We start from the raw sequence: 9,853 nt of genomic DNA, 5'->3' as shown, positions 1-9,853 counted from the left end.
GAGTGGTGGGAAATGGTGTGAAATCCAGCTGGAGACCAGTTACAAGTGGGGTTCCCCAGGGCTCAGTGCTGGGTCCAGCCCTGTTCAATGTCTTTATCAATGACCTGGATGAAGGCATGAGTGCACCCTTAGCAAGTTTGTGGATGACACTAAGCTGGGTGGAAGTGTGGATCAGCTGGAAGGCAGGGAGACTCTGCAAAGGGATCTGGACAGGCTGGACCGCTGGGCAGAGTCCAATGGCATGAGGTTTAACAAGGCCAAATGCTGGGTCCTGCACTTGGGGCACAACAACCCTATGCAGTGCTACAGACTAGGAGAAGTCTGTCTAGAAAGCTGCCTGGAGGAGAGGGACCTGGGGGTGTTGGTTGACAGCCGACTGAACATGAGCCAGCAGTGTGCCCAGGTGGCCAAGAAGGCCAATGGCATCTTGGCTTGAATATGAAACAGCGTGACCAGCAGGTCCAGGGAGGTTATTCTCCCTCTGTACTCGGCACTGGTGAGACCGCTCCTTGAATCCCCTGTTCAGTTCTGGGCCCCTCACCACAAGAAGGATGTTGAGGCTCTGGAACGAGTCCAGAGAAGAGCAACAAAGTTGGTGAAGAGGCTGGAGAACAAGCCTTACAAGGAGTGGCTGAGGGAACAGGGATTGTTTAGCCTGGAGAAGAGGAGGCTGAGGGGAGACCTTATTGCTCTCTATAACTACCTGAAGGGAGGTTGTGGAGAGGAGGGTGCTGGCCTCTCCCAAGTGACAGGGGACAGGAGAAGAGGAAATGGCCTCAAGCCCCACCAGGTTCAGGTTTGACATCAGAAAAAAATTTTCACAGAAAGGGTCATTGGGCACTGGAACAGGCTGCCCAGGGAGGTGGTGGAGTCACCATCCCTGGAGGTGTTTAAAAGACAGGTGGATGAGGTGCTGAGGGGCATGTTTATTGAGTGATAGGAATGGTTGGACTCGATGATCCTGTGGGTCTTTTCCTACCTACTGATTCTGTGCGACTAAACTGATGAGCACAGAGCTGCAGCCAAACAAGACCAGTGCAGATGTCAGCCCCTGGCATTCACTGTTCCATGATGTAGTCAAGCTACCTCTGGATAGCTGAGAGTTAACTGCATGGTATTTCTCATTTGAAGGGTAAAACAATTCTGTGCTAATGAGGAGCACAAATACTATTGGACTGCATTTTATGCATTTCACAAGCCCCAAATCTGGATTAAATCACATGAACTAGCTGTTTAATCACTTTTGTAACACAGATGCTGTATAATTAGAAGCTCTTGAAAAGATAGGGGGTGGGACTATGCTAAGCACCACACAAGTATTAACACAGACCTCAAAACCAAAAACAAACAAGGAAAGAAGGTGCAAAAATCACCATTATCACTGCAATATACAGCACAGGGCTGAGATGCAAAATTAAGAAATGGTCTGTGAAACTTCCAAAGCAAACTGATTTTTCATCACACATACTTGTCAGAGTAAGCATACTCAGTCTTACAAATTGTACTCACTACATAACATCCTATTGAAGAGTCTGATTGTGGAGGTAAAAAGAAAACCTCAACACCTTACCGAAGACGTTTTTCTGTACAAGTGCACAAAATTTTAAGTTAGTTATTACTGAAGGACAAATAACTTTTCTGACTTAAAAAATAATGAATTTTCCTTGTAGGGAATTTTTATATAATAGATTGTATGCATGTTAACTGTGGGAAGACTAAATACAAATGTAACTGCAAGAGGATAATTAGAAGGACACCTCCTTCTGATGAGTTCTTATTAACACTGATGATTTGCAAGTCAAGACTTTGCAGAACTAAAGTTAGTTTTGCACAACGGGCCATGATGAAAGTCGAAAAACTGAAAGACAGAGCTTTTTTTGGGAGAGGGTTGTTTTTTCTTTCTCCTTTGTTTTATTTCTTGGGTATGCCTTCTTAAACAATGTAATTCTTTAATTCTTTGTAAGTAATTTTCACATTCACAGTTCAAAAGAGCACAGCCCTCTAAGAACAACCAAATTAAGTGACTCAGGTCTTTGAGAACTGCAACATTCACCCTTTAGCTGTCTACTTCTCCCAAGGGAAAACTTCATACAATTTAAATGTAAAAATGAAAGAAAGTTGGAATTAAGAAAAAAAACCAAAAAAAAACCAAAAAAAAAAAACCCACTCCAATATGAAAATTTGAACATGATACTTGAAATTTCTCATTCACTGAAATAACGTATTACATTAGACGCTGTTCGTAAGAGCTATTAGTGTTTTGGGCTATGTGTCTCCTACAGCTGTTACTGTAACTTGACAGATAGCATCTCCAGTAAGCAGCAGTTTCTCTTAAAAAAGTGCAGATTTCATGACGAAAATGGTAATTCCCACAAAGCCAGTCACAGATCTCAGTGCCCCCTTTGTACCATGTAATTATAGAGACATCCGCCCAAGATCAGGAGCTAGAGACATCCACCCAAGATCAGGAGCAAGTGTTCACGAATACATCACAACCATCTAAGATTTTGAAAAGCACATTGTGAGGGAATATACTTTCTTGAGGGAATATACATTTTTCCACCTTAAACGGGACCTCAGATAGCTAACCACACTAAGTGAAATGGTAAGAAACCTGCCCAGCATCAAGACATTTGTGACAAAATACAAGTTGACAATGCTGATTTTTTCATTAATGTAAAGCTCAGTGTCACAAAAGTTGAAAAGGCTGTATATGCCATGCAGATTACATAATCAAAGACAGGGCTGCAGACTGCACTCCTGCTGGCAAGGTAGGGAAGAGCCAGAGGCACTTCCACGGGGCCAGATAGTCTAACTGCTGCTGGCCAAGTGCCTTCACAGTCAGCCAGCTGGGACCCCTTTCTCTCTGTCTAATAGGAGGAGAGTTTGCTATTCCAGCCCCCAGGAAACCTGGAGGGCCCTTTTCACAGATTATGGAAGTACACAAAGTAGCTGGTCAGCTGAGAAGGAAGGGGCCAAGGAGTGCACTCAGGTGTGCTCCCATCACCTTGCCAATAACACCTGTTCCATCAGCTGTTGCTAACCCAGAGCTGAAAGTCCAAGCACTCCTTCTCCCCTTGTTTCTCTTGCTCCCTTCACAGTCAATCTCTGCATAATACACAGCAATCTCAGGCTGAGCTCATGATGTATCCAAAGCACACTGTGTAACAGCACACATCCTTATGAAGGAAGAATCAGAGACGTGAGCCAAGCCATATGAAACCTGCTAAGTCCAACACATCACATCGGTTTTCAGTCAGAATTCAGAAACATTTAAGTCTCCTGATTGCTTACACTTAGAAGTTTTTTAACCATGGGATTATGCTGTGTTTCTTGCATTTAACCTATGCCTATATTAGGAAGAACACCAGCAGAGCTGGAATAAGTGTTGCAAGTTTCCTACAAAAAAGCCAACCCAAAACCTTTGACTTCTCAGGGAAAAAAATAGCAGCACTTGAGAATCCAAAGCAGAGTAACACTACAAGTGTTGATAATTACTTACAATACAAATTCCTGGTTTTGCTTAACCAGACTATCCTCAAAGTAACAGCTTTGACTTGATTGATTCATGTTTCAGGTAGAATTAGTAGTATTAATCTGCAGAAATTGTTTCATTGTTTCGTGTATATAGAAAAGTAAACTAATAGGGTTGACTTCAGAAGTTCCTTGTTCCAAGTGGCACAGAGGTAAACCTAATCCATCACAAACAGCTCATGATCCTTTGAGATGAAAATCCACATGAAGATTTTCCATGAAAGTGGAAGGGATATTGGCAAATTTATTAATTAGAAATCAGTTAGAGACTGAAAGAGCAGACAAGCTAAGCAATGGTCTCACAGGTACTCATGCGACCAGTTACACGACAATTAGCATTGGCTTTATTCCAATAATGCTTCTACTAGTAAGACCTGCAGACTTCGGCCAAACACCCAGTCCCTACTAATGGAACAAAATACACCTAAAACTGCAGACTCCAAGAGGCAAGCTCTCACCAGCTACGTACAGCAGCAGCACCAACACAAGAAAGATATTGAGTTACTGAAGCATGTCCACAGAAGGCCAAATAAGGTGGTGAAAGGTCTGGACAATAAGTCTTATGAAGAGGGCATGAGGGAACTGGGGTTATTCAGTCTGGAAAGAAGAAGCCTGGAGGGAAGACCTTATCGCTCTCTACCTGAAAGGAGGTTGTAGCAAGGTGGGTGTTGGTCTCTTCTCCCAAGTAACTAGCAGTAGGACAAGAAGAAATGGCCTCAAGTTGCACCAGGGGAGGTTTAGATTGGATATTAGGAAAAATTTCTTTATGAAAAGAGTGGTGAAGCATTGGAACAGGCTGCCCAGGGAAGTGGTGGAGTCTCCATCCCTGGAGGTGTTCAAAAAATATTTAAACATGGTACATGGTTTAGTAGGCATGGTGGTGGTTGGCTGACAGTTGGAAAAGCCTGCTAAGCTCACCAAGTCCAACTGTAATGATTACATGACTATGACTCTATAACTGGACTGAGCAACAACGCTACTGCAATTGAATTAAACTACAAGACTCAACAACCACATACAAATGAAGCTCGCTTTATAGTTATTTTACTAATAAAGCATTTATAGCAACAGGAGTTTGTTCTACATGCAGCTGGGCAATGGGAAGTCATGGGACCTATGAACCTATGAAGTTAGGGATAGGCATCTGTGCAGCCATGTATAATGAAGAATCAATGAACAACTTCTTGTATTACATCAAGGATAACCCCACAAACACAATGTTCCTTTGACCACAAGAAAAATTAAGAGTGAAGACAACAAGAACAGATGAGGATATGAGGATAACTGTAACCATCCCTCAATATGAAAGAGCCAAAATATTTTTAACTTTTTTGAATATACACCTTTCTGTTTGACACTCAAAAAAAGAGCAATAGTTGGAGAGATGGTGCTGTCTGCAATACTTTTAAGCCTCACCACTTAAAAATTTCTTCAAGTAGAAAATCCAGACAAAAATCTAGGAAAGACAATTTTCTTTTTTTTTGGGGGGGGGGGGGGGAAGTAATTACATATCAGAAAAGTGTTTAAAGTTGATGCAGACACTTCAGGAGATAAAGGAAAATATACAAAAAACAAATTTCTGATGCTGTTTTAATTCCACTTATATAAGCAACGCTTAAAACGGGTTGGATGGTACAGTCACGTATTTTAAACATTTTCAATTGTCTGAAAGTCATTAATTTTAAAAAGCTGGCTTACATGTAAAATATAGAAGTATTGAATCATTGCAGACAAGAAAAAACAACTTAGAAATTGTCAGGTGGCTTATTTAATAACAGCCACCAACATGCTATATGGCAGCCTGTCCTTGCTGGATGCAAAACAAGTGCGCAGGGAAAGGTGAAGGAACGTGAGCATGGGAAGGGTGTGCTAAGCAGAGAAGATACAGATGGTAAAAGTATTCTCAGAAGATAAAGACCTTGGAATGGTGGAAAAGAACATACATAGGACAAGCAGTACGCTGGACTCTGTTGTTTCTGAGTGGCTGTACACATACATAATCGCATTTTAGCACGATCAGAATTGCTTTTTTTGTGTTATCGAATGGTATCTATTTCCATACCAGAGTTTATTCATCTTCTCTTTGAAAAGTCCAGGAAGCAACGGCCATTTCACAAGATGCACTTTTTGTTCAAACAAACAATGCAAGCAACAACACAGGAGGGACTAATGCAGAGTACTGTGGGCAAGCATTCCCAGGAAGTGAAAAAGAGATTAAAAGCTTTCTGATGTTATGATAGCACATTAATAAAGCCACTTTTCTTCACTTGCTGGCTGTCATTGTACAAAGGGAAGGAAGTGGACCCAGAAAGAGTAGGGTGTTGAAACCAGGTTAAAAGGTGTTGCAGGATGATGACTGTAGATGAGACAGCAAAGCAAAAGCTTAGAGACAACCTCCTCTCTGTAACGAGCTCAATTTCATCAGTCATTTACACTGGAAGTGTGATGGATCATTTCTGATATGTATTAATAGTCACAGGCTACTTGAATCATATTCAAGATGTCCATCTTCCTGTGGCGTCCACATCAATAAAATTACGTGAAAAAACTAAGAACTTATGTTCACCCCAGTTGGTCAAATAAAATGGAATTTTCTCTCCCCGTTTCCCTCCCCCATCTGTTTTTGCCCCAAACTTCAAAGTTTCATTTGCATTCATATAAAATCTGTTTACAGTCAACTTCACGATTCTGGAGCTTCTCTCTCATCCTCCCTGCCCCCAGACTAAGACACAAAGCAAAGCTGGCCAGGTGTCTCTAAACCACAGAGCCAGCTGCTCTTAACCAAGCTCACAGGAAATAGCAAGGAAAATATGCAGCATTTGACACATCTGGAATAGATTGCAGAGTCTTTGAAAACAGTGTCCCAATTCCTTCCTCCTGCTGATGAGATTTCAGGCTACCAAACTGCTTCACCAACCATAGACGATTAGATAATGCATATACATTTTTAACCCTACATATTCTTCCTTTCCAAATGAGACTTTTTCAAAGTTAGTCCAGAAAAAAAAAAAATCTAAACCAAGTATTTGAATGAAGTTCTCTACAATAGTGGAGCAAATAGAAATAAATAAATTAGAAGTCTGCTATTTAATTTGGGAAAATCAATATAATTGGGAAATAGTACTTGTTGACATTGGTAAACACAGAAGATGAATCAATGCTGCATGCTTTGTACAGTGTATCAATTCATTAAAAGAAATGTCCTTACAGTTTATTGCCACAAAACGGAGATGAAAAGGAGAAGAACAGAAAGGATTGGTTACTACCAATTTTGCCAAGTAATTTGCCTATAATTCCACGGTGACACAAATATTGCAATGTGCATTTTTCAATGTGAAAAAAATAATAAAAAAATCATAAATCTTAATTAGCAAAACAAAGCAATGTTTTATTATCCGCTTTTTTTCATATGGACAGTGAATGCAGAACATAGAAATAAACAGATAAGTTCCGGAGACAATCCCAACTGGATATTGTATGTATATAATTTTATTCTTTCCATAAAAAGCTGGGGAGTAGAGGTGCCCTTAAAGTTTTAGTCACTTTCAGTATCTCTGAAAGATTAAGAAAATGAATAATGTGACCAATTTACATATGCATATTTTAAATATTCATCATAGATACAAAACTGAATACAGCACTACCTAGAAAAGAAACATAAACCTCACTGGTTTTAGTATTAGTAATTAAAAGGTAGAATTCTAACATAAAAAACCTGGAGGAAAGTATTTGGATCTTTTTTTCCCCTCAAAGGTGCAACCAACAACCAATGTATTTTTGCAACAGATTCCAGTTGTACAAAGGACTGAGAGATGTAGTCTCCTACTTAAGGAGAACCATAAATTTCACAAACTTAAAAGGAAACCACACATGCATGAACAGTAGACAGTACCCCTTAAAGAGATGACATTTATAAAAAAGTAACGGTATACCTTAAATTAATACCGGGAGAGATGCAACACACACTTTCTACTTTCAGAGGTTTAAGAGTAAGTTGATTGGTGGGGTTTTTTTCTTCATAAATTACTTCCAAAATTACCTCAGGTTTAAATTAGTTTATTCTTAGGAAATGGCAAAGTATTTATCCTAAACAAGCATTGCAAGATAACTACATGAAATTTTTTTGAGAAGCCCTCAGGGTGGATATTGCATTTGTACTAAACTCAAGCCTTCTTAAACAGAGCCAGTATTATAACTCAGAGAATATATTTGCTATACTCTGAGGATCAAAGGTGCACCTACAAGGATCCAACTGCATGGCTGAAGACTAACGACATAAGGCTGTCCATCCCTGCTAACATGAATAAATCCTATCTTTGAATGGGATCATGCACAAAAATAATGCATTTTCAGGCTCAAGCCCAAACCAGTTAATAATAATAATTCATATGAGGAAAGTTAGGATAAGACAAACAATTGAATACCTTTACCTCCAAAATTACATCTAATAGTTACTATACCCTTAATGGCCAATTAACAAAAAATACATATGTAGCTCTAAGATTAAACAAAATTTAGAGAATATGCTGATACAAAATATATTTTGACATATTTCCTAAGAAGCAATTCCAACAGTCATTTATGCAGAGTTATTTACAGGGTACTTAAAGTAGAGTATCAGTTTTAAGCAAACTAGTATATTGGTTTGAATTTGATAAAATATTGGAGAAAACAAGATTGTAACAACAAGGAACTTCAGGTTTTAGTAAACTTAAAAATGTTCTACATAATCATTAGACGAATCTAAATTATATAAAAAGCTGTCTGAGCTGGTTAATCTGAATCATTTAATGCATTCCATTGTACTCAAAGTTCAGATCAACAAGTCAGTGGCACATACACGCTGTGAAACAAGCTACCACTTAAACCTTTCAGATAAAACAAGCACAGATTAACCAAGTCTGACTGTACCTAATCTGTACTAACAGATGGTTTGTTCTTCCTTCAATACTATCTTTTTAATAAGCACATACACAAATGTGCTATTATAAAACAAAAGGCAGCAATTATAAATATTTACTAGAATGACCAGAACTGGCATTTGAGCATAAACCATCCTGTCATTTGTTTTTGAAGCCATATCTTCACTAATTTGTCTTCTGGTTTTAGTAGTCTTGTATCCTATTTACTCAGAGGGTTACACATCATCTGGAAGTTTCACACTGGTATAGGAAAGGAATGTCTGTTCGACGCAGTCTGGAGATAAAGAAAGAGTTGTACTTCAGTTCATGGCAGTGACAGAAATAGCATTGCTAACTGACATTAAACCCAGAAGCAGCAAAGCAGCAGCCTTTTCCCCTCATCTCACAGGATGACAGAAGAAAGTGAAAACTTACTATGATTTTGTTATCGTTTCAAAAGAACACCTGAGAATATTTTGTAACTCTAGACGCAATATTTTTTATTTACTAAAATTAATAGTTGCTGTAGAGAGAATTGCCTATCTATGCAAGAACAAGGATATTTAAGTCGGATAGCAATTAATTTGAACTTCTTGTTTCAATACTCAAGATACTTCAAACAGAATATTCACATGTCCAGCTTTCTTAACGGACCTTATCAGCCCATACATCTAAGTGATGCTTACAGGTAAAGTCAAAATTCAAAGCCACTGAACTCAAAGAGGACAATTCATTAACTTCGGTTACAGCTGAACTAAGTAGTTTTGTCCCAAAGCAGAATTTTAACCACAGCAAAGAATCCCAGACCACATTATCATACACTCATTATTCCCTGCAAACTACTTCTCAAACACCACCTCCTAGTCTTAACCACTGTTTTTTTAAATAGTATTTTTGCACTTCATTGTACTGAAAGCTACAGACATTCAGTCTCATCTCTACAAATTTCAGTATTCTGAAGAGGTTACCATATTGCTAAGAAAAGGAGACGTATACAACTACTGTATAAGTTAAATACTGCCAAGTAGATACTGATTTAGGACGGTTACTAAAAGGCAATATATGCCTTAGTTACTTACCACATAACTCTGAAAAAACTGCACATCAAAAATAAGTATTATGCTACAGTTCTATTAGCAGATTTCTTCCAGGATCGAGAACTACGTAATATGGCGCAAGTGTTTACTAGCTGTTTTTAAATGTATATCACTGTCTTTTAGATAATGAATAATTTTTTTCTAGGTAAATACTGTCCCAGTTTTTTTTCAGGTTTTGATAATGTGTTGCTGGACACTTCATACTGGTCCCGTAAACAACCTCAGAAAACAGTTACAAAGATCTGCTTTATTATAGCTAACACAGCTTCTCAGTTAAGTCAGAATACAGTATTTAGGCATTTTAAGTAAACTACAGAGTAA

General features: G+C 38.7%; 1 protein-coding gene across 3 annotated transcripts in view; it reads right to left on the bottom strand.

Annotated features, from left to right (window-relative positions):
- Positions 1 to 6,901: 6,901 nt before the first annotated feature.
- Positions 6,902 to 9,853, bottom strand: part of NDFIP2 (Nedd4 family interacting protein 2) — a 47,185-nt gene continuing 44,233 nt past the window's right edge. For all 3 annotated transcript variants that reach the window (XM_069878320.1, XM_069878312.1, XM_069878329.1), the window contains one exon: positions 6,902 to 8,730. The gene's annotated coding sequence lies outside the window, so the exon portion shown is untranslated. The remainder of the gene's footprint in view (positions 8,731 to 9,853) is intronic.

Source organism: Phaenicophaeus curvirostris, chromosome 1 (genome assembly GCF_032191515.1).
Source record: "Phaenicophaeus curvirostris isolate KB17595 chromosome 1, BPBGC_Pcur_1.0, whole genome shotgun sequence".
NCBI classification, from domain to species: Eukaryota; Metazoa; Chordata; class Aves; order Cuculiformes; family Cuculidae; genus Phaenicophaeus; species Phaenicophaeus curvirostris.
Note: the sequence above shows the minus strand (reverse complement) of the source record. Positions and strands in the feature narration are given on the sequence as shown.